This window comes from Heterodontus francisci, chromosome 50 (assembly GCF_036365525.1).
Source record: "Heterodontus francisci isolate sHetFra1 chromosome 50, sHetFra1.hap1, whole genome shotgun sequence".
NCBI classification, from domain to species: Eukaryota; Metazoa; Chordata; class Chondrichthyes; order Heterodontiformes; family Heterodontidae; genus Heterodontus; species Heterodontus francisci.
The window spans coordinates 6826621-6849829 of record NC_090420.1 but is presented as its reverse complement, the minus strand read 5'-3'; positions in this window follow the sequence as shown (position 1 = coordinate 6849829).

Sequence of the window (23209 nt, the reverse complement as noted above, 5' to 3'; positions counted from 1 at the left end):
AAAGGGACAGTATTAACATGGATATGGAATTGGCTGAGTGACAGGAAACAAAGAGTAGTGAGCAATGGATGTTCTTCGGGCTGGAGGAAGGTTTGTAGTGGAGCTCCCCAGGAGTCAGTGTTGGGACCCTTGCCTTTCCTGATATATATTAATGACCAAGACCTTGGTGTACAGGGCAGAATTTCAAAGTTTATGGATGATACGAAAATTGGAAGCATTGTGAACTGTAAGGATGACAGTGCAGAACTTCAAAAGGACATAGACAAGTTAGTGGAATGGGAGGACAGATGACAGGTGAAGTTCAATGCAGAGAAATGTGAATTGATTTATTTTGGTAGCAAGAACATGGAGTGACAATGTAGAATAAAGGTACAATTTTAAAGGGGATGCAGGAGCAGAGGACCTGGGGGTGTAAGTCATCAAAGGTGGTGGAATTGCTTGAGAGAGCGGTTAATAAAGCACACAGTATCCTCGGCTTTAGTAATAGAGGCATGGAGTACAAGAACAAGGAGGTCATGTTGAACTTGTATAAGACTGGACTCAGCTGAAGTACTGTGTCCAGTTTTGGGCGCATACTTGAGGAAAGATGTGAAGGCATTGCAGAGATTCTGGAAAGGATTCATGAGAATGGTTCCAGGGGTGAGGAATTTCATGTATGAAGATAGATTGGAGATGTTAGGACTGTTTTCCTAGGAGAAAAGAAGGCTAAGAGGAGATTTCATGGTGGTATTCAAAATGATGAGGGGTGTGGACAGAGTGGATCGGGAGAAACTGTTCCCACTTGTGAAAGGATCGAGAACGAGAGGGCACAGATTTAAAGTAATTGGTAAAAGAAGCAAAAGCGACATGAGGAAAAACTTTTTCACACAGCGAGTGGTTAAAGTATGAACTGCCTGAGAATGTGATGGAGGCAGGTTCAGTTGAAGCATTCAAAGGGGAATTAGACTGTTCTCTGAAAAGGAAGAATGTGCAGGATTATGGGGAGAAGACGGGGAAGTGACATGAGGTGAATTGCTCATTTGGAGAGTCAGTGCAGACATGATGGGCCAAATGGCCTCCTTCTGTGTAGTAACAATTCTGTGATTCTGTGATTCCAATATTCAAGTCATTTCTATATATGGTGGTCCTGACACTGACCCTTGTGGACATCACTGTTTACCATATTCCTTTCTGAAAAACAACCAAATATCACAACTCGCTTTTCTTGATATTTCATCCATTTTTGAATCGAAGCAGATACTGACCCTCCAATTCCAGCAGCCTCAGTTTTGTTACCCAGCCTTTTATGTGGTAGTTTGTCAAACGCTTTCTTAAAATCCATATAGGCAACATCCATTGCTTTCCTTTCATCAACCTTTTCTGTTACTTCATCAAAAAAATCAGTTATTTATTAATAGATGCAGCACTGAAACAGGCCCTTCGGCCCATCAAGTCTGTGTCAACCAACAACCACCCATTTATACTAATCCTACATTAATCCGACATTCCCTGTCACATCCCCACCATTCTACACTAGGGGCAATTTACAATGGCCAATTTACCTATCAATCTGCAAGTCTTTGGCTGTGGGAGGAAACTGGAGCACCCGGCGGAAACCCACGCATTCACAGGGAGAACTCAAATAATGAACCGATTGCCTCATTAGTTCTGTGAATGATACAATGATTTAATAGACAAAGTTTTGAAACATTCCTGCCCATAAATCTTGATAACAGAGAGTGTGTGAATCTCCTGACTCAGAATGTTTCATGGATACAGTCCTCAGATCCGACAAGGAACCCCTGAGCATCCACAGTAAAGACAGTGTGGATGAGGAAATGTAAGAGGCAGGAGCTGAAACACAGGGACGGCCGAGCTCTCCTGTCATTGAGCTTGTGTGTCTGCTCTGCTCGCCGCACTTCCGGCTCTGCGTTGTTTCCAATGAAAAGATGAAAAGGGCCGTTCGGTTTTCCTCTCACTGAGAGCGTGTTTCACTCGGGTTAATATAACCCGGGACTTTTGCTGCTGAAATGAATTCTGTAAGGTCCCAGCAAACACACAGGCTCGCTCCTTTCTCCCCTCTTTCTTTCGGATTGTTTTGTCAGGAGGGGCTCAATAATAACAAACCCCCTGCAGGGAATGACCACACATTGAGCATCTAGTTGGGGCAAGTGGGCAGCTTTCTGGGTTCTAGGTTCCCCCTGCTCCGCCCCTCCCTCCCTCCAGTCCAAGCCCCTCTTCACTTTCTTTGGGACGTTGATGAGGGTGAAATGGGGAAAGTTCCCATTGATGTTTCAATGCTGAATTGCTGCAGGGATCTGCGCACGCGCGATGCAGCCCCGCCCCCAGTGGTACGTCACAATGAGGAGTGGAGCGCATGCGCAGCCTTTCCCCAACCCAGTCTGTGAGGCCATTCACTCAATCAGGGGAAGATGGTTTAAATCAGCTGCTAATGGAGACTTCCCGGGCCCGGGGGAAGGGAACAAACAGCATCAGCTTCCAGCAGCCACTGCTTTGGAACCTGAATGGATGTGGTGATTCTTGGACAAAAAGAAAAGTGCAGCGAGCTCGTTCCAACACACTAAAATAAAAGCAAAATACTGCGGATGCTGGAAATCTGAAACAAAAACAAGAAATGCTGGAATCACTCAACAGGTCTGGCAGCATCTGTGGAAAGAGAAGCAGAGTTAACGTTTCGGTCAGCGACCCTTCTTCGGAACGTTCCGAAGAAGGGTCACTGACCCGAAACGTTAACTCTGCTCCTCTTTCCACAGATGCTGCCAGAACTGCTGAGTGATTCCAGCATTTCTTGTTTTTGTTTCGTTCCAACACACAGTCGGTACAGGATCACTCCCAAAGCACAGAGATACTGCCAGCTCATCAGTTCCACTGGAACAAACAAAAGAAGTAGTCAGACAGACACTGATCCCAAAGTCGAGAGACACATTATCAATCCAACAGTCAAACAACAGCAAGAGAGACAGAAGTTGTTTCAATTTCACTCCAATTCAATACAGCTGATAGGTTGATACATCAATCACAGTCCAAAGAAAAACTCACTATCAGATCTAAATAAACTCTGTCATCATGGCCACAATTTAAAAATAAAACTTGAAATTGAACAGACAAAATTTACCTGATTGAAAGGTACAGAATGAATGCAAGGAGGCTTCAAGGGGATTTGGACAGGGTAAGTGAATGGGCAAGAACATGGCAGATGGAATATAATGTGAATAAGTGTGAAGTTCTCCACTTTGGTAGAATAAACAGAAAGACAGAGTACTTCTTAAATGGTGAGAGGTTGGGAAGTGTTGATGTCCAAAGGGACATGGGTGTCCTTGTTCATGAGACACTAAAAGCTAGTGTGCAGGTGCAGAAAGCAATTAAGAATGCAAATGGTATGTTGTCTTCATTGAAAGGGGATTTGAGTACATGGTTAAACATGTATTGCTTCAATTGTATAAAGTCTAGATGAGGCCGCACCTGGAATATTCTGTCCAATTTTGGTTTCCTTATCGAAGGAAGGATAGACTTGTCATGGAGAGAGTGCAACGGAGATTCACCAGACTAATCCCCTGGGATGGTGGGATTGTCTTATGATGAGAGACTGCAGAACTGAGCCGAAATTCTCTTGAGTTTGGAAGAATGAAAGATGATCTCATTGAAACTTACAAAATTCTTACAGGGTGTGACAGGGTAGATATGGATAGGATGTTTCCTTTGTCTAGTGAGTCTAGAACAAGGGGACACAGTCTCAGAATAAGGACAGGCTATTTGAGACTGAGATGAGCAGGAATTTCTTTACTCAGAGGGTGGGAACTCTGTGGAATTCTTTATCCCAGAGGGCTGTTGAGCCTCAATCATTGAACATATTCAAGACAGAAATCGATGGATTTCTAAATACTAACAGGATCAAGGGATATGGAGATGACAGGGAAAAATGGCATAGAGGTAGATGATCAGTCACGATCTGTTTGAATGGCGGAGCAGGCTCGATGGGCTGAATGGCCTAATGCCCCTATTTCCTATGATCCTATGAATCCCAATAATGTACATCAGACGTTAGACCAAGTCATGCATTGCATACCAGTTCAAAAATCCCACAGAGATTAAGACTGAAAGATACAGTATCAATTCCATTACTACAAAATGAAGGACTTGGAGCTTGCAGACCAGCCCATGTATAAGATTGAAAGTTATATTTTCATTCACAATCTTCTTCACAGAGCTAAATATCGAATACCAATCCACAACTTGTACAGGACTACCAAATAAAACCTACAACTGTAAAATACAGTTAATCCATATTTTAAATTAAACACAAGGCAAATAAATATTGATACATTAAGAGAGCGGGAAACAGTGAGAGCAGAATGGAGCATAAAGAGCCCAGGAGAGGGAGCAAGAGTTCACTCGGAGAGCAGGGAACAGCGAGAGCAGATGCAAAAAAAGGAAAGGAAAACACAATTAATGGTAGAACACTGAACGGTGCAGAGGAAGTGAGAGACGTTGGAGTGAATGTCCACAGATCCGTGAAGGTAGCATCAATAAGGTGGTTCAACAGATATATGGAATCCTTTCCTTTATTAACTGAGTTATAGAATATAAGGGTGACCTGGTATCCATGTCAATAAGTCACTGACAGCTAACATGCTGGTGCAGCAAGCAATTAAGAAGGCTATTGGTATGTTTGCCTTTATCGCAAGAGGATTTGAGTACAGGAATAGTGAATTCTTGCTTCAATTGTAAAGAAACTTGGTTAGACCGCACTTGGAGTACTGTGTGCAGTTTTGGTCCCCTTACCTTAGGAAGGATATTATTGCCACAGAGGAAGTGCAACAAAGGTTCATCAGACTTGTTCCTGGGATGGTGGGACTGTCCTACGAAAGAGATTGGGGAAACGGGCTGTATTCTCTAGAGTTTCAAAGAATGAGAGGTGAACCCATTGAAACCCACAAAATACTTAAAGGACAGTCAGGGTAGATGCAGCTGAGATGTTTCTCCTGGTTGGGGAGTCGAGAACCAGGGGACGCAATTTCAAAATAAGGGGGAAACCACTTAGAACAAAGAACAAAGAAAATTACAGCACAGAAACAGGCCCTTCGGCCCTCCAAGCCTGCGCCAATCCAGATCCTCCGTCTAAACCTGTCGCCTATTTTCTAAGGGTCTGTATCTCTTTGCTTCCTGCCCATTCATGTATCTGTCCAGATAAATCTTAAAAGACGCTATCGTGTCCACGTCTACCACTTCCGCTGGCAACATGTTCCAGGCACCCACCACCCTCTGTGTAAAGAATTTTCCACACATATCCCCCCTAAACTTTCCCCCTCTCACTTTGAACTCGTGACCCCTAGTAATTGAATCCCCACTCTGGGAAAAAGCTTCTTGCTATCCACCCTGTCTATACCTCTCATGATTTTGTACACCTCAATCAGGTCCCCCCTCAACCTCCATCTTTCTAATGAAAATAATCCTCATCTACTCAATCCCTCTTCATAGCTAGCGCCCTCCATACCAGGCAACATCCTGGTGAACCTCCTCTGCACCCAATCCAAAGCATCTACATCCTTTTGGTAATGTGGCGACCAGAACTGCACGCAGTATTCCAAATGTGGCCGAACCAAAGTCTTATACAACTGTAACATGACCTGCCAACTCTTGTACTCAATACCCCGGCCGATGAAGTAAAGCATGCCGTATGACTTCTTGACCACTCTATTGCCCTGCGTTGCCACCTACAGGGAACAATGGACCTGAACACCCAAATCTCTCTGTACATCAATTTTCCCCAGGACTTTTCCATTTATTGTATAGTTCACTCTTGAATTGGATCTTCCAGAATGCACCACCCCGCATTTGCCTGGATTGAACCCCATCTGCCATTTCTCTGCCCATATCTCCAACCTATCCATATTCTGTTGTTTTCTCTCACAGTCCCCTTCACTATCAGCTACTCCACCAATCTTAGTGTCGTCTGCAAACTTGCTAATCAGACCACCTATACTTTCCTCCAAATCATTTATGTATATCACAAACAACAGTGGTCCCATCACGGATCCCTGTGGAACACCACTGGTCAGACGTCTCCATTTTGAGAAACTCCCTTCCACTGCTACTCTCTGTCTCCTGTTGCCCAGCCAGTTCTTTATCCATCTAGCTAGTACACCCTGGACCCCATGCGACTTCACTTTCTCCATCAACCTACCATGGGGGACCTTATCAAACGCCTTACTGAAGTCCATGTATATGACATCTACAGCCCTTCCCACATCAATCAATTTTGTCACTTCCTCAAAGAATTCTATTAAGTTGGTAAGACATGACCTTCCCTGCACAAAACCATGTTGCCTATCACTGATAAGCCCATTTTCTTCCAAATGGGAATAGGTCCTATCCCTAAGTATCTTCTCCAGCAGCTTCCGTACCACTGACGTCAGGCTTACCGGTCTATAATTACCTGGATTATCCCTGCTACCCTTCTTAAAAAAGGGGACAACATTAGCAATTCTCCAGTCCTCTGGGACCTCACCCGTGTTTAAGGATGCTGCAAAGATATCTGTTAAGGCCCCAGCTATTTCCTCTCTCGCTTCCCTCAGTAACCTGGGATAGATCCCATCCGGACCTGGGGACTTGTCCACCTTAATGCCTTTTGGAATACCCAACACTTCCTCCCTCCTTATGCCGACTTGACGTCGAGTAATCAAACATCTATCCCTAACCTCAACATCTGTAATGTCCCTCTCCTCGGTGAATACCGATGCAAAGTAGTCGTTTAGAATCTCACTCATTTTTCTGACTCCACGCATAATTTTACTCCTTTGTCCTTGAGTGGGCCAATCCTTTCTATAGTTACCCTCTTGCTCCTTATATATGAATAAAAGGCTTTGGGATTTTCCTTAACCTTGTTTGCTAAAGATATTTCATGACCCCTTTTAGCCCTCTTAATTCCTCGTTTCAGATTGGTCCTACATTCCCGATATTCTTCCAAAGCTTCGTCTTTCTTCAGCTGCCTAGACCTTATGTATGCTGCCTTTTTCCTCTTATCTAGTTTCACAATTTCACCTGTCATCCATGGTTCCCATATCTTGCCATTTCTGTCCCTCATTTTCACAGGAACATGTCTCTCTTGCACGCTAAATCAACCTCTCTTTAAAAGCCTCCCACATATCAAATGTGGATTTATCTTCAAACAGCTGCTCCCAATCTACATTCCCCAGCTCCTGCCGAATTTTGGCATCGTTGGCCTTCCCCCAATTTAGCACTCTTCCTTTAGGACCACTCTCATCTTTGTCCATGAGTATTCTAAAACTTACGGAATTGTGATCACTATTCCCAAAGTAGTCCCCTACTGAAACTTCAAGCACTTGGCAGGGCTCATTCCCCAACACCAGGTCCAGTATGGCCCCTTCCCGAGTTGGACTATTTACATACTGCTCTAGAAAACCCTCCTGGATGCTCCTTACAAATTCTGCTCCATCCAGACCTCTAACACTAAGTGAATCCCAGTCAATGTTGGGAAAATTAAAATCTCCTATCACCACCACCCTGTTGCTCCTACATCTTTCCATAATCTGTTCACATATTTGTAACTCTATCTCACGCTTGCTGTTGGGAGGCCTGTAGCACAGCCCCAACACTGTTACCGCACCCTTCCTATTTCTGAGTTCTGCCCATATTGCCTCACTGCTCGAGTCCTCCATAGTGCCCTCCTTCAGCACAGCTGTGATCTCCTCTTTGACCAGCAATGCAACTCCTCCACCCCTTTTACCTCCCTCTCTATCCCGCCTGAAGCATCGATATCCTGGGATATTTAGTTGCCAATCGTGCCCTTCCCTCAACCAAGTCTCATTAATAGCATTAACATCATACTCCCAGGTCCTAATCTAAGCCCGAAGTTCATCTGCCTCACCTACTACGCTTCTTGCATTAAAACAAATTCACCTCAGACCACCAGTCCCTCTGCGTTCATCATCTGCTCCCTGCCTACTCTTCCCCTTCGTCACGCTGACTTCATTATCTAGTTCCTTACAGGCTTTAGTTACTACCTCCTTACTGTCCACTGACCTCCTCATTTGGTTCCCATCCCCCTGCCACATTACTTTAAACCCTCCCCAACAGCGTTCGCAAAAGCACCCCCAAGGACACTTAGGACAGAGATGAGGAGAAATGTTGTTACTTAGACGGCTGTGAATCTTTGGAATTCTCTACCCCAGAGGGCTGTGGAAGCTCAGTCATTGAGTATGTTTAAAGCAGAGATTGACAGATTTCTAAATACAAACGATATAAGGGAACATGAGGAAAGTGTGGGGAAAAGGGCATTGAAGTGGACGATCAGCCATGATCATATTGAATGGTGGGGCAGGCTCGATGGGCTGAATGGCCGACTCCTGCTCCTATGTTCCGATGTTCCTAACTCCACATGATCGGTGAGGCACAGCTTCAGGCCGACTTGGTGGGTGGTGTAAACAGATATCACTGCTTCTGATCTTCACCAGAACAGAGAGTAAGATGTAACATTGATCATCAAACAGACTGTGAGAGAATACAATAGAATAAAACACATGGAGAGACACTGTGGAATAACAAATAGATTTGATTTGAATGGATAAAACAGCTGATGAAATTGGGATTCTCATCATTATATTGATCTGGGACAGAAAAACGAAACTGATGGAAACAAGGGAAGAAAGAAGAAAAGAAAGGATGGAACTGTTCAGTTTTTTTGAGTTTTTTCACCCACCCGTCAAAGCTGGATTAATAAGAAGATGCAAATAAAAAAGAATTTCACCAAAAAGAGAGATTAAATGCTGCCGAAACCTTGGATTGAAGGATGCCCCAAAAGATCACCTGTTTAACTGTCTCCTCACTGGGGGATTTCAATCAGTGAGTAATATTATTCTCTACCTTTTTTTTGTTAAATGAACCCAGAACTGTCACTTGGAATTAATATCTGTGTTTCGACTCCTGAATAATAAAATTGTGAGTTTCTCGATATTTTCTGTACACATTTCCAGCTGAAAGAACTAAGAACTCTTTTCTAATTTACACAATACTATTTGCACACTCATCAAGCCTCCTAAGCTAGCATCCTTGGTGCTGCTCTCTCTTCTCCCAAACCTCATCCCATGTGACTGTTACGTCATCACTCTGACAGTGGGAGGGGTTGATCCCACTGTCATCAGCATTAACCCTTTACATCCTTGTAATACACTGTCTGTCCAAAAAATGGGTGGAGGGAACTTCTTTCATTTATTGAAACACCAACAGCTGCCAGTTGAAAATCAACTCAAACCCATCAGAGAGAGAGAGGGAGAGAGAGAGAGATTGTCAGAGAACTTCCTGCATCCAGTCTTGACCCTGTTACACTCCGCAGCTGCTCACCCAGACCCCTCTGAACACTGTTCCCGAGACACTTCAAATACTGTTTACAAAAGGCAGAAAAGGTCAAATTTAATCACAGCTATATTGAATAGAACAAAGTTTAATATCTTCTCACCGTCTCTCGGTAACCACATGAGGCACAGGTCTTCTTATTTGCTTCCTTTGATTTTTCTTGTTCCTGACTGACAAATATTCCAAACCGCGGCTCAACCCTCTCGCAGGCGTCATGTCCCAGTCACGGTTGAAATCAACACATAACGACAGAAACACTCTGAAACATACAACGCGGTCACACTTTCCTTCAGTGAGATTAATGTTGAGCTGTTTTCCAGGTTGAATGCAACTGTGAACAAACTTCTATGAAAGAAGTTGCCTTTGAAATATCAGCACTGAATTTCTGTGCTAGGAGGAACAGCCATTCCAAACTCACATCCTTCACAATGGCTGTTTTCTCCTGTGACTGAAATTCATTCTGCAATTTGAATTCTGAGTCAAAGTTCACAAGACATCGATAAAATTATTGATTAGGAAACTTCTAAAGCACACTGCAATAAGGCTCTGCTGGGAGTTGAATCCAGGATCTCCTGTTTATTAGACTAGTGCTGTAACCAACTAAGCTACAGAGCCAGATTGAAAGTGCTTATGCAGTTGAAATCAGAGAATGGCACTATTTATTCTCAAATAAAAACAAGAAATGCTGCAACCACTTCGCAGATCTGGCAGCATCGATGGAAAGAGAAGCAGAGTTAACGTTTTGGGTCAGTGACCCTTCTTCGGAACTTCCGAAGAAGGGTCATTGACACGAAACGTTAACTCTGCTTCTCTTTCCACAGATGCTGCCAGACCTGCTGAGTGGTTCCAGCATTTCTTGTTTTTATTTCAGATTTCCAGCATCCGCAGTATTTTGCTACTATTTATTCTCATCCCATTTCTCCACTGGTCACAACATATTTTAACTTTTCCCACTTACTGATACAGTCAATCATATTCTCTATTTTCCCCAGAACTGATAATGAATGTTTTGGAAGAAAATACATAATTCAATTTTTTTCAAAAGATTACAGAACACAATGTGAGTAATATTCCCCATTGCTTTCTCAGCACTGATGGCTTGTGAAGTGGGAGACAGCCAGAAGTCCCACTGAGCCGCACTGACCCTGAGCTGACAATGAAATGAGATAAAGTTCAATCTTTCACAGTGAGATGCTGCAGAGAGATAAGATTCCCGAATCAAAGTGAGACTTTCTCATACTGCTGTTGAATTTCATTGCAAACAGTCCTTGTACTCTCTGCTAATGAAGCCTAAAAAAATGGAGAAACAGAATGGCACTCAAACTCACAACCCTGAGATGAAAAGTCTCATGTTCGACTGACTGAAGTATCACTTCTACTCGGTCGCTTATTGGATGGATGCAACTGTATGCTCCGACGCTGGGGCAGCTTTCAAATCCTGCCATGGATCCACATGGCAGAGTGAGTTACAGGTTGTAGACTCAAGCAAAGGAAATCTGCTCACTTCCAAAACTATCAGCGAGTTGAAGCTGATTACGATCAACATCATCAGAGGTTAGAACTACCTGGTGAAAGAAAACACCCTGAAGAAGGATCCACAATTATTCAAACGCATCGGCAAAGTGAAAAACAAAAAATCGATGAGTTAATCCAAGACAAACAACAGAAACACAGAGGAATTCCATTCCATACCAGAACCCAGTTGTGTTGTTTTTGGATCCAGCTCTCAGTTACTGCTTCACCTTCATACACACACTTGGCAATCTGGACATTTAGTTCATTTCAATTTTGTCAACAGGCTCTTTGAATCCAGTTCTCTGGTCCTCAAACAGGCTCCGTGTGAAAGTCAACTCCGCTTTTTGTGAGGCTGCAACCAATCGATGACCTTCAACTAAAAACACAAATGAAGTGGGGGTCATGCAGGATTTGAAAACAGGACTTTTCACATGCTATCTAATCATACACCCAAAGTGAAAAACATACCCCTAGACCAACAAGCCACTTACAAAGAACACTAATTTTTAGCTCTCTTTAGAACTGTGCCATTAAGTATATATTGCCTCTCCCTATTTCTTCTGCCAAAATGCATCACCTCACACTAGTCACTATTAAATTCCATCTGCCACCAGTCTGCCCATTCTGCTAGCCTATCACTGTCCTGTTGCAGGCAGGTCATTTCATCCTCACTGTTTACCAAACTTCCAGCTTTGGTGTTATCGGTATATTTTGAGATTCTACACTATATTCCAAGATCCTAGTCATTTATATACAGCAGGAAAAACAGTGGTTCTCGCAGTGACCATTGGAGAACACCCACTGTCGACTATCCTCCAGTCTGACAAAGAACCATTTACTCCGATTTGCTATTTTCTGTCCTTAAGGCAATTTTCTATCCAATTGGACAGGGAGTCTCCTATTCCATGAACCTCAATTTTGTTAACCGCCCTTTTATGTGGTACCTTCTCATCCATTCTTAATCCATCCATCCATCCTGTCTTAAAATCCATCATCTTCCTGTTTGTTCATCAAAAAATGCAGTTAGTCAAGCATGAACTCCCATTTAAAAATCCATGCTCACTCTCCTCAATTAACTCAAATCTCTCCAAGTGACTGTTGATTTTTTCCCCAATTATTGTTCCTAAAACCTTACTCACCACTGCTGTTAATCTAACTGGCCTGTAGTTACCTGGATTGTCCTTACACCCTTTGTTGAAATCGGAAGTCACATTTGCCACTGTTCAATCCTCTGGCACCTCCACAGTGCTTGTTGGGAGGCTGTTCCTGGTTTTTGACCCTGCAACAGTGAAGGAATGGCAGTATAGTGCCAAGTCAAGATGGTGTGTGACTTGGAGGGGAACTTGAAGGTGGTGATGTTCCCATGCGTCTGCCGCCTTTATCCTTCCAGGTGGTAGTGTTTGTGGGTTGGAAGGTGCTGTTGAAGGAGGCTTGTTAAGTTGCTGCAGTACATCTTGTAAATGTTACACACTGCTGCCACTCTGCACTGGTGCTCGCGGGAATGAATGTATAAGGTGGTGGATGAGGTGCCAATCAAGTGGGCTGCTTTGACCTGATGGTGTCAATCACTTGAGTGTTGTTGGAGCTGCACTCATCCAGGCATGAGTATTCCATCACATTCCTGACTTGTGCCTTGTAGATGGTGGGCAGGCTTTGGCGAGTTAAGAGTTGAGTTAGTTGCCGCAGAGTTCCCAGCCTCTGACTCGCTCTTGTAGTTGTAGCTGTAGTTGTAATTGCAATAGGCAACCGTCTGTCTCGGAAGGCGATGGGCTACACCCGGGGTGTACGTCACTTCTGTATTAAACATCATTTGTTGTGGCTGTAGAGGACGACTCGTGAGTGACAATCCCTTCTGTAGCTGGTACAGATGAATATCATTGGCCCGAGGTCGACTGATAATTTGTCCTTCCTCTGGGCTCTCTTTCCTTCCAACTGGTCATTTCTTTTGTCCTCTGATTTTCGCATGGTCTTCCTGAATGCCTTTCTCCAGGAATTCCAGTCAGCAGGAAGGACTTCCCATGCATCGACTCCAATCCCAGTCAGCTTGAGATCTCTCTTGCAGATGTCCATGTATCACAGACGTGGGTGACCTGTTGGTCTCGTGCTGATAGCAAGCTCACCATGGAGCATGTCTTTGGCAAGGCGACCATCATCCATTCAGCACACATGACCCAGTCAACAGAGTCACCGCTGACTCAAGAGGGAAAACATGCTGCAGATCCCTGCACGTTGGTGTACTTCCGCATTCGGCACTCTGTCCCGCCAGGAGATGCCCAATATCCATCTGAGGCAGTGGAGGTGGAAGCTGTTCTGCTGCTTTTCTTGAATTGCATAAGTTGTTGATGCTTCTCTACCAGAAAGGATGGTGCTGAGAACACAAGCCTGGTACACACGGAGCTTTATATTTTCGATCAGTTTGCTGTCGGTTCACACTCGTCTTCTCAACTTTGACATGACAGCTGCAGCATTGACAATCCTGGTGCTGATTTCAGTATCAAGGGACAGATTGCTGGTGATTGTTGATCCAAGGTTTGTGAAGCTGTTGACAACCTCCAAAGTGAGGTTTTTTTATTTTTTTTTAATTTTTATTTCGACATGCAGCACTGAAACAGGCCCTTCGGCCCACCGAGTCTGTGCCGACCAACAACCACCCATTTATACTAACCCTGCAGTAATCCCATATTCCCTATCACCTACCTACACCAGGGGCAATTTGAAATGGCCAATTTACCTATCACCTGCAAGTCTTTGGCTGTGGGAAGAAACCGGAGCACCCGGGGAAAACCCCCGCAGACACAGGGAGAACTTGCAAACTCCACACAGGCAGTACCCTGAATCGAACCTGGGTCTCTGGAGATGTGAGGCTGCGGTGCTAACCACTGCGCCACTGTGCCAGGTTGTCGATGCTGATGGAAGGTGGAGTCTCTACGTCCTGGACCATAACTTTGATCTTCCTGATGCTGATCATCAGTCCAAATTCCTTGCAGGCCAGGGAGAAGCGATCTACAAGATGCTGCAAGTGAACTTGATTTTGGGATGTTAGCACAGCGTCATCAGCAAAGAGCAACTCACAGACAAGGAATTTACCCACTTTGGTCATGGCGCGCTGTCTTGCCAAGTTGAACAGCTTGTCGTCAGCTCTGTTATGCAGGTGGACACCCCTATCTGAGTCACTGAAACTGTAAAATAGCAGCATGGAGAAGAATATGCCAATTATAAAGGATGTGAGCTGTGAGGAGGTTACAAGGAGGTTTCCAGGGGACTTGGAGTGGCGAAGTGAAATGGAAAGAACATGACAGATGGAAAATAATGTGAATAAATGTGAAGTTATCCACTTTGGTAGAATAAACAGAAAGATAGAATATTTCTTAAATGGTGAGAGCTTAAAAAGTGTTAATGTCCAAAGGGACCTGGGTGTCCTTGTTCATGAGACACTAAAAGCTCACATGCAGGTGCAGCGATCAATTAGGAAGGCAAATGGTATGTTGGCTTTCACACAAAGGGTCTTGAGTACAGGAGTAAAGATGTCTTGCCGCAATTGTATAGAGCCTTGGTGAGAACGCGCTGGAGTATTGTGTCCAGTTTTGGCTTCCTTATCTAAGGAAGGATATACTTGCCATAGAGGGAGTGCAGCAGAGGGTCACCAGATGAATCCCTGGGATAGTGGGATTGTCTGATGAAGAAACTGGGCCTGTATTCCTTAAATTTCAAAGAGTTAGAGGTGATCTCATTGAAACTTGCAATATTCTTACAGGGTGTGACAGTGTGGATGTCGACAGGATGTTTGCCCTGGTTGGTGAGTCCAAAACCAGGAGACATAGTCTCATAATAAGGGATAGGACATTTAAAACTGAGATGGGTGGAATATCTTCATTCAGAGGGTGGTGAATCTTTGGAATTCTCCACCCCAGGGGTCTGTGGAAGTTCAATCATTGAGCATGTTCAAGACAGAAATTGATAGAAATCTTGATACTCATGACTTCAAGGGATATGGGGATAGCACGGGAAAGCAGTGTTGAGGTAGATGATCAGCCATGATCATTGAATGACAGAGCAGGCTGGACGGGCTGAATGGCCTCCTCCTATGTTCCGGAGAGAGTTGGCACCAGGACGCAACCTGCTTTATCCCACTGCTGATCGTGAAAGCGTCTGATGTTGCTCCATTGTAACTGATGGAACTGCGCATGTTTTCGTAGAAAGAAGCGATGAGGCTTAAGAGTTCAGGAGGGCAGCCTAGTTTCCATCGCAGTTTGAAGAGTCTTTCTTTGCTGACAATATCCAAGGCCTTGGTGATGTCTATAAAGACAATGTAGAGTGATCTGTACTGTTCACAGTCTTTTGGGCCTCCTTATCTCGAGAGACAATGGATACGCGCCTGGAGGTGGTCAGTGGTTTGTGAAGCAGCGCCTGGAGTGGCTATAAAGGCCAATTCTGGAGTGACAGGCTCTTCCACAGGTGCTGCAGAGAAATTTGTTTGTTGGGGCTGTTGCACAGTTGGCTCTCCCCTTGCGCCTCTGTCTTTTTTCCTGCCAACTACTAAGTCTCTTCGACTCGCCACAATTTAGCCCTGTCTTTATGGCTGCCCGCCAGCTCTGGCGAATGCTGGCAACTGACTCCCACGACTTGTGATCAATGTCACACGATTTCATGTCGCGTTTGCAGACGTCTTTATAACGGAGACATGGACGGCCGGTGGGTCTGATACCAGTGGCGAGCTCGCTGTACAATGTGTCTTTGGGGATCCTGCCATCTTCCATGCGGCTCACATGGCCAAGCCATGTACTGTTCACAGTACTTCTCCTGTAACTGCCGAAGTGAGAAAACCATGTCAACTGTCAATCTACCAGCTCTGAAGCTGCACTGAGACTCAGGATAGATGTGTGATGTCAGGGTCTGCAATCTGGTCAGAGCAATGCTAGCAAAGACCTGCCCCACAATACTTAGCAAGGAGATGCCTCGGTAATTGCTGCAGTCACTGCGATTCCCCCTTATTTTTGTCCAAGGTGACAATATTTGCATCACGTATGTTTTGAGGTGCAGATCTTTCCTTCCAACAGAGACACAGAAGTTCATGGAGATGCTGCAGCAGAGCTGCTTTTCCACTTTAGATGATTCCAGGTGGAATACCATCATTTCCAGGGCTTTATCACTGGCAAGACGGTCAATGACGTTGTTGAGCTCTATTATAGTGGGGTCACTGTCCAACTCCTCCATGACAGGGAAGTCTGGAATGGCGCTGAGAGCTACTTCAATGACAATGTTCTCCGTTATGTAGAGTTCAAGGTAATGCTCCACTCACCTTTCCATCTGCTTGTTAGGTTCAGTGATGATCACCCCTGTCTTTGTCTTCAAAGGTGCTGATTTAGTTACTGCTGCTCCCATTGCTTTCTTAATTCCTTCATACATCCCTCTGGCATCCCCGGATTCAGCAGCAGATTGTATGCTGCTGCAGAGTTTTAACCAGTATTGATTGGTGCAGTGCTGAGCAGTTTTTTTAAATTTCCAAAATATACTTTATTCATAAAAAATCTGTAAAAAATACATTACCGAACAGTTTCAAACAGCACCAAGTCAAAAAATGCAATCAGCGCAAGGGAGATCAGTTTCCTTCAATACAATCATGAGTTGCCTCACAACCCTTCCATTTCATTTGTCATGCCATATACATTTTCACATTTTACAGCAAATGAAAATATTCCCGATACAGTTCGAGGGGTTTCCCATGGATCCTGCTCCTCAGTTCAGCTTGGTGGGGGGACCGTACACAGTTGTCTTTCCCCATTGAGCCTTTGCTGCGGCTGCCCCAAGCTTTAGTGCGTCCCTCAGCACGTAGTCCTGGAGCGCGGAATGTGCCAGTCTGCAACATTCGGTCGTTGTCAACTCTTTGCTCTGGAAGACCAGCAAGTTTTGGGCAGACCAAAGGGCATCTTTCACCGAATTGATAGTCCTCCAGCAGCAGTTGATGGTTGTCTCAGTGTGCGTCCCTGGGAACAGCCGTAGAGCACAGACTCCTGTGTTACCGAGCTGCTTGGGATGAACCTCGACAAAAACCACTGCATCGCTTCCACACCGGCTTTGCAAAGACACATTCCAGGTGGGCCGAGCAGTCTGCAGAGACTTGTTTATGGCAGCTCTAAGAGCATCTAGATTTTGTTCGCTGGGGACTTGTTTGTAGTTCATGAGGGCTCTCATCTTAGTTGCAATAACTGACTCTATTTCAGTCCAATAATCCTCAAACCAGTCAGCATTCCTCCCATCTCTTTTCCCTTACACAGTGAGTGCATTGTTGTCTGAAAGAGCCTGATCGAGGATGTTGAGGAACTCCTGGGTCCTTTCTGGATCAGTGGTTCGGCGAGTGCTGATCTGAGGACGACCTTTCTTCATGGATGGATGAAGCTTCCTTGTCTGAAGCCTGACCTTGTTACACACCAGGGAGTGGTCAGTGTCACAGTCAGCGCTGTGATAGCTGCGAGTGATGAGGACACTGCTGAGGGTGGTATGTCTGGTGATGATAAGGTCTAGCTGGTGCCAATGGCATGATCTCGGATGTCTCCAGGACACCTTGTGCCACAGCTTGACCTGGAAGTAGCTGTTCATCACACAGAATCCATGGTGACAGCATAGCTCCAGCATTCTCTGTACATTTTTGTTCATCTTGCCAATCGCCTGGTGCTCTATGCTCATTGGCCAAGCTATAGTCAGTACCCAAGCTTGCATTGACGTCTCCTAGAAGGTACATTCCCTCGGTGCTGGGAATTCTACTGATGGCAGTGTCAAGTGTCACATAGAATTGATCCTTGACATCTGGGGTGGAGGTGAGTGTCGGCACATAGATGCACATGGGATTAACTGGGCCCGCGCTTGTTGACAAGTGAAGAGTAAGAAGTCTCTCTGAGCCTACTGTGGGTGGTTCACTCATCGCAAGTAGCGTGTTTTTTTACTGTGAAACCCACTCCATGCTCACGAGTTGCCTCTTGGGCTTTCCCCTGCCAGAAGAAGGTGTAGTGCTTCTCTTTGAGGGATCCACTTTGAACGAGTCTAGTTTTTTACAGAACAGCAATGTCCACATTGAGCCTTGTGAGTTCTTTGTCCATCACAGCTGTCTTGTGTGTGTCATCAACCTGCAGAAGGTTGTCAGTAAGGCCAGGACACATGGTCCTGACATTCCAGCTTGTGATGCGAAGGATTGGTGTCTTCTTTGTTGAGTTTGTCTTGCCTGGTGCATAGATTATCGATCCACCTGTTGAGAGATGACTCTCTAAGCTCCGAGCACCCATTGAAACAAGCAGGTCGTGGCAGGATAGCAACTAACTGACTAGGGGCTGCCCAGCTTGGAGTACGTGGTAGTTATCCAATGAGATCTGATGTTCTCTCCCACTGTCGGAAGTAATCCCTGGTGTTCATACTCGACACCAATTGAATGAGAGCTTATAATCGGTAACTGTTTCTTCCCATGTTGTGTTAATGTCCACAAAGCTGGAGTGTCCTCTCTGGGGCACAGGCCTGGGCAAATAGTATGGAGACCCTGAGCATCAGGACCCCCTCTCAGCATTGCTAGTATTGTCCAAAGGAAAGGGAAAAACCAGTACTGTTTGGTACCAGCTCTGCTACAGGAGTTGCTGGAAAACTGCCTGATGAGTAACAGGTAACCGCCTCCAGGACTCCACTCCGGATTTACTGTCCAGGTTTACTCCCTAACCCTGCGTTTCTCTCAAGACACCCAAAGGGAAGTGAGACTTTTTGCCCATCGATGGGGCTCTGTTTCTTGGCATCAGGATGGAACCGCAAGCCAGTGGGCCTGCATGACATGCACAAGGATATCACACACTGCCCCATCCCTGTGACAGCTCAGACATCCCTGATGATAATGCACCCCACAGGAACATCACAAACAGCTCCCTCCCTCGGACAGCTCAGGGTCAGACACTGCACACACTACAACAACAGTGACATTACTGTATTCGTCCCTCCATTCTGAAAAACAAGCATTCATCCTACTTTATGCTTTCTGCCCCTCAGCCAATTTTGTATCCAGCCTGCCACTGCCTCTTTAAACCCATCTGCTCCAATTTTGTTAACAAGTCAATTTTATGGTACTTTTTCAAACACAATTTTGAAGTCCAGACACACACCATCAACCTCACTACTCTGGTCAACTCTCTCTGAAACTTCATCAAAGAAATTAATTCATTAATTCAGACACAATCATCTGTTAACCAGACTGTACTGGCTGTCATTTATTAGCCCATGTTCTACCAAGTGACAGTTAATTTTCTCCTGGATAATTGTCTCTAAAAGTTTCCCCAGCACCGACATTAGACTAATTGGTCTGTAGTTCCTGGGTTTATCTCTCTTTTTAAACAGGGCTGTAAAATTAGCAATCCTTGCAGACTTATCTTTCAGTTCTGGAAAGTCTATTGTGGACAATCTCTTTGGGCATGACTTTAACCAATTAAGGCAACAGGATACTTGATTAATAAGTCCAGAACTTTTATTGATAGTAAAATAGTAATCAATAATTGAAAGTAAAATTATACTGAACAAACTTGGGGAATATAACTTTACAGCTCTAGCAGGTGTGTGGACTGGTCGAGCTTGGTCTCAGAGTGTCACGGTCCTCTTTGTCCAGCCTAGATCCCTCATCATGTGGAGAACTTGGTTGATGATCTGAGCCTTTACCCCTGAGATCTTCCAGTGTTCCTGCACACTGAAACCTTACAAGCTCCCTACATTTAACCCCTGGATGGCCATCACACCACCTTGTAAAATAATAATTGCTCCTATCTGTTGCTAGATAAATTTAATTAGTTCTTAATGATGTCTTCCACTAACAGTCACCTGTCCTCAAAATCTCAGACATGAGTACAATGGAGTGGTTTCACACTGTCTCCCAATCTGATCTGAAACAAGTTTCCTATTCATTAAATCTAGACTCTTGAAGGTCACAATGTAACATATCATGGGTTTTATCAGGGGTCCTAGAAAGGTCCATTGTTTGAATACATTTAGCTGAAACTGTCCTTTCCCACACAGACACAGAAACTCACAGTAGTTGGATTGAACAAACTTTAAATGAAAACTCATTCTCTCTAACATGATTATTGATTCATTAATTATAACTCAATCAAGGTTCATTACTTTTACAATCATCTCTTTTATGATGGGTAGCTACTCATTAATTATACAGGATATAAACGTTAGTACTGAACACAAAATGGCTCCTTTGGTCATGTGTTAATTATAAAATGGCTTTCTTGACCTTTTTAGTTATTACAATGGATACATTATAAAAACGGTCAAGTTAAACTGAGATCGAACTACCCAAGCTTACCTGCATCCTCCAGTCCTCTGGCATCATTCCCATATTCAAGGAGGATTGAAAGATTGTGGTTCGAGTCTCCACTGTATCCCCCCTTACTTCCCTCAGCAAACGAGGATTCAGCCCATCCTGACTGGGTCACTTTTCTATTGTGAACACTGCCAACCTTGTAATTATCTCCTCTTTATCTATTTTCATCCCCTCCAATTTCTCCACAACCTCCTCCTTTACTGTGACATTTACAGCATCCACTTATTTTGTGATGACAGATGAAATGTACTTAATTAGTAGCCAGAGGTTGTGGTCCATATTGGTACTGACGACAGAGGCAGGAAGAGAGTTGAGGTCCTGCAAAGCGAATATAGGGAGTTAGGCAGAAGGTTAGAAAGCAGGACCTCTGGGGTTGTAATCTCATGATTATTCCCTGTGTCACGTGCTAGTGAGGGTTGAAATAGGAGGATAAGGCAAATGAATGCGTGACTGAAGAGCTGTTGTAGGCGGGAGGGCTTCAGCTATTTGGATCATTGGGATCTCTTCTGGCGCAGAGGTGACCTGTACAAGAAGGACGGGTTGCATCTGAACTGAAAGGAGACCAATATCCTTGCAGGGAGGTTTGCTAGTACTACTCGGGAGGGTTTAAACTAGTCTGGCAGGGGGGTGGGACCCAAAGTAGTGGTCTCTCTGATGAGATATTGGAGGCAAATATAGAGGTCAAAGCAAGCAAGTCCAGTAGGCAGGACGGGCAGATGCAGGACAGGGAGCGTGGAAGGTCTGGTAGGCTAAACTGCATTTACTTTAATGCAAGATGCCTTCCAGGTAACGCAGATGAACTCGGAGCATGGATCGGTACATGGGATTGTGATATTATAGCTATTACGGAAACGTGGTTGAGGGATGGGCAGGACTGGAAGCTCAACCTTCCGGGGTACCGATGCTTTCGGTGTGACAGAGGTGGAGGTAAGAGAGGAGGGTGAGTTGCACTATTTATTAGGGAGGACATCACAGCATTACTTAAAGAGGATATCCCGGGGGAACGTCCAGCGAGGCCATATGGGTAGAATTTAGAAATAACAAAGCAATGATCATTTTGATGGGATTATACTATAGGCCCCCCAATAGTCAGAAGGAATTGGACGCGCATATATGTAGGGAAATCACAGATAGGTGCAGGAATTATAGGGTTGTAATAGTAGGTGATTTTAACTTCCCTAATATTGACTGAGACTGCCTTAGTGCTAAGGGATCAGATGGGGAAGAATTTGTTAAGTGTTTCCAGGATAGTCTTCTGAAGCAGTATGTGGATGGACCTACTAGAGAAGGGGCTATACTTGACCTCCTCTTAGGAAATGTCGCTGGGCAGGTGGTTGATGTGTCAGTGGGGGAGCACTTTGGGACCAGTGACCATAATTCTATTAGCTTCAAGATAGTTATGGAAAAGGATAGGACTGGTCCTCAGGTTGAAGTCCTAAATTGGGGGAAGGCTAATTTCCATGGCATCAGTCAGGAATGGGAGAGGCTGTTTTAGGGTAAAGGGACGTCTGACAAGTGGGAGGCTTTTAAAAGGGAGAAAGGAAGAGCTCAGGGCAGGCATGTTCCTGTTAGATGGAAGGGCAAGGCAGGAAAGTTGAGGGGACCTTGGGTGACGAGGGATATTGAGGGTCTGATCAGGATAAAGAAAGAGGCAAATGTCAGGTATGGGAAGCTGGGATCAAGTGAGTCCCTCGAGAAATCCCTCGAGGAGTACACTTAAGCCGGAAATTAGGAGGACGAAAAGGGGCCATGAAATTTCACGAGCAGATAAAATAAAGGAGAATCCTAAAAGATGCTATAATTATATTAAGAGTAAAAGGGTAGCTAGGGAGAGAGTAGGTCCCCTTAAGGATCAATGTGGTAATCTCTGTGTGGAGCAATGGGAAATGGGCGAGGTCTTAAATGAATACTTCTCGTCTGTATTTACCGTGGAGAAGGTCATGGAAGCTAGTGAGTTCAAGGGACGGAACAGCGATATCCTGGAGCATATCAACATTACAAAGGAGGAGGTGTTGGAGGTTTTGAAGCGCATTAAGGTGGATAAATCCCCAGGACCTGACCAGGTGTATCCTCGGATGCTATGGAAAGCAAGGGAGGAGATTGCTGGGGCCCTGGCAGAGATTTTTGTATCATCATTAGCCATGGGTGAGGTACTGGAAGACTGGAGGATAGCTAATGTTGTGCCTTTATTTAAGAATGGCAGCAGGGAGAAGGCAAGGAACTACAGGCCGGTGAGCCTTACATCAGTGGTGGGAAAATTATTGGAAGGGATTCTGAAAGACAGGATTTATATGCATTTGGAAAGGCAAGGTCTGATTAGGGATAGTCAGCATGGCTTTGTGCGTGGGAAATCATGGCTAATAAATTTGATTGAGTTTTTTGAGGAGGTGACCAAGAGGATTGACAAGGGCAGGGCGATGGACGTTGTCTACATGGACTTCAGAAAGGCCTTTGACAAGGTCCCACATGGTAGGCTGGTCCAGAAGGTTCGAACACATGGGATCCAGGGTGAGCTAGCCAATTGGATACAGAATTGGCTTGGTGATGGGAGGCAGAGGGTGGTAGTGGAGGGTTGTTTTTCAGATTGGAGGCCGGTGACCAATGGTGTGCTGCAGGGATCGGTGCAGGGCTCTCTGTTGTTTGTCATATATATTAATGACTTGGATGTAAATTAGGGGGCATGATTAATAAGTTTGCAGATGACACCAAATTTGGTGGTATAGTGGACAGTGAAGAAGGTTGTCGAAGGTTACAACAGGATAACGATAAATTGGGACTGTGGGCAAGGGATTGGCAAATGGAATTTAATGCAGACAAGTGCGAGGTGATGCATTTTGGGAAGTTAAACCAGGGCAGGACATATGGAGTGAATGGCAGGACCCTGGGGAGTGTTGTTGAGCAGAGACACCTTGGGGTGCAAGTACATAGTTCCCTGAAAGTGGCAACACAGGTAGACAGGGTGGTGAAGAACGC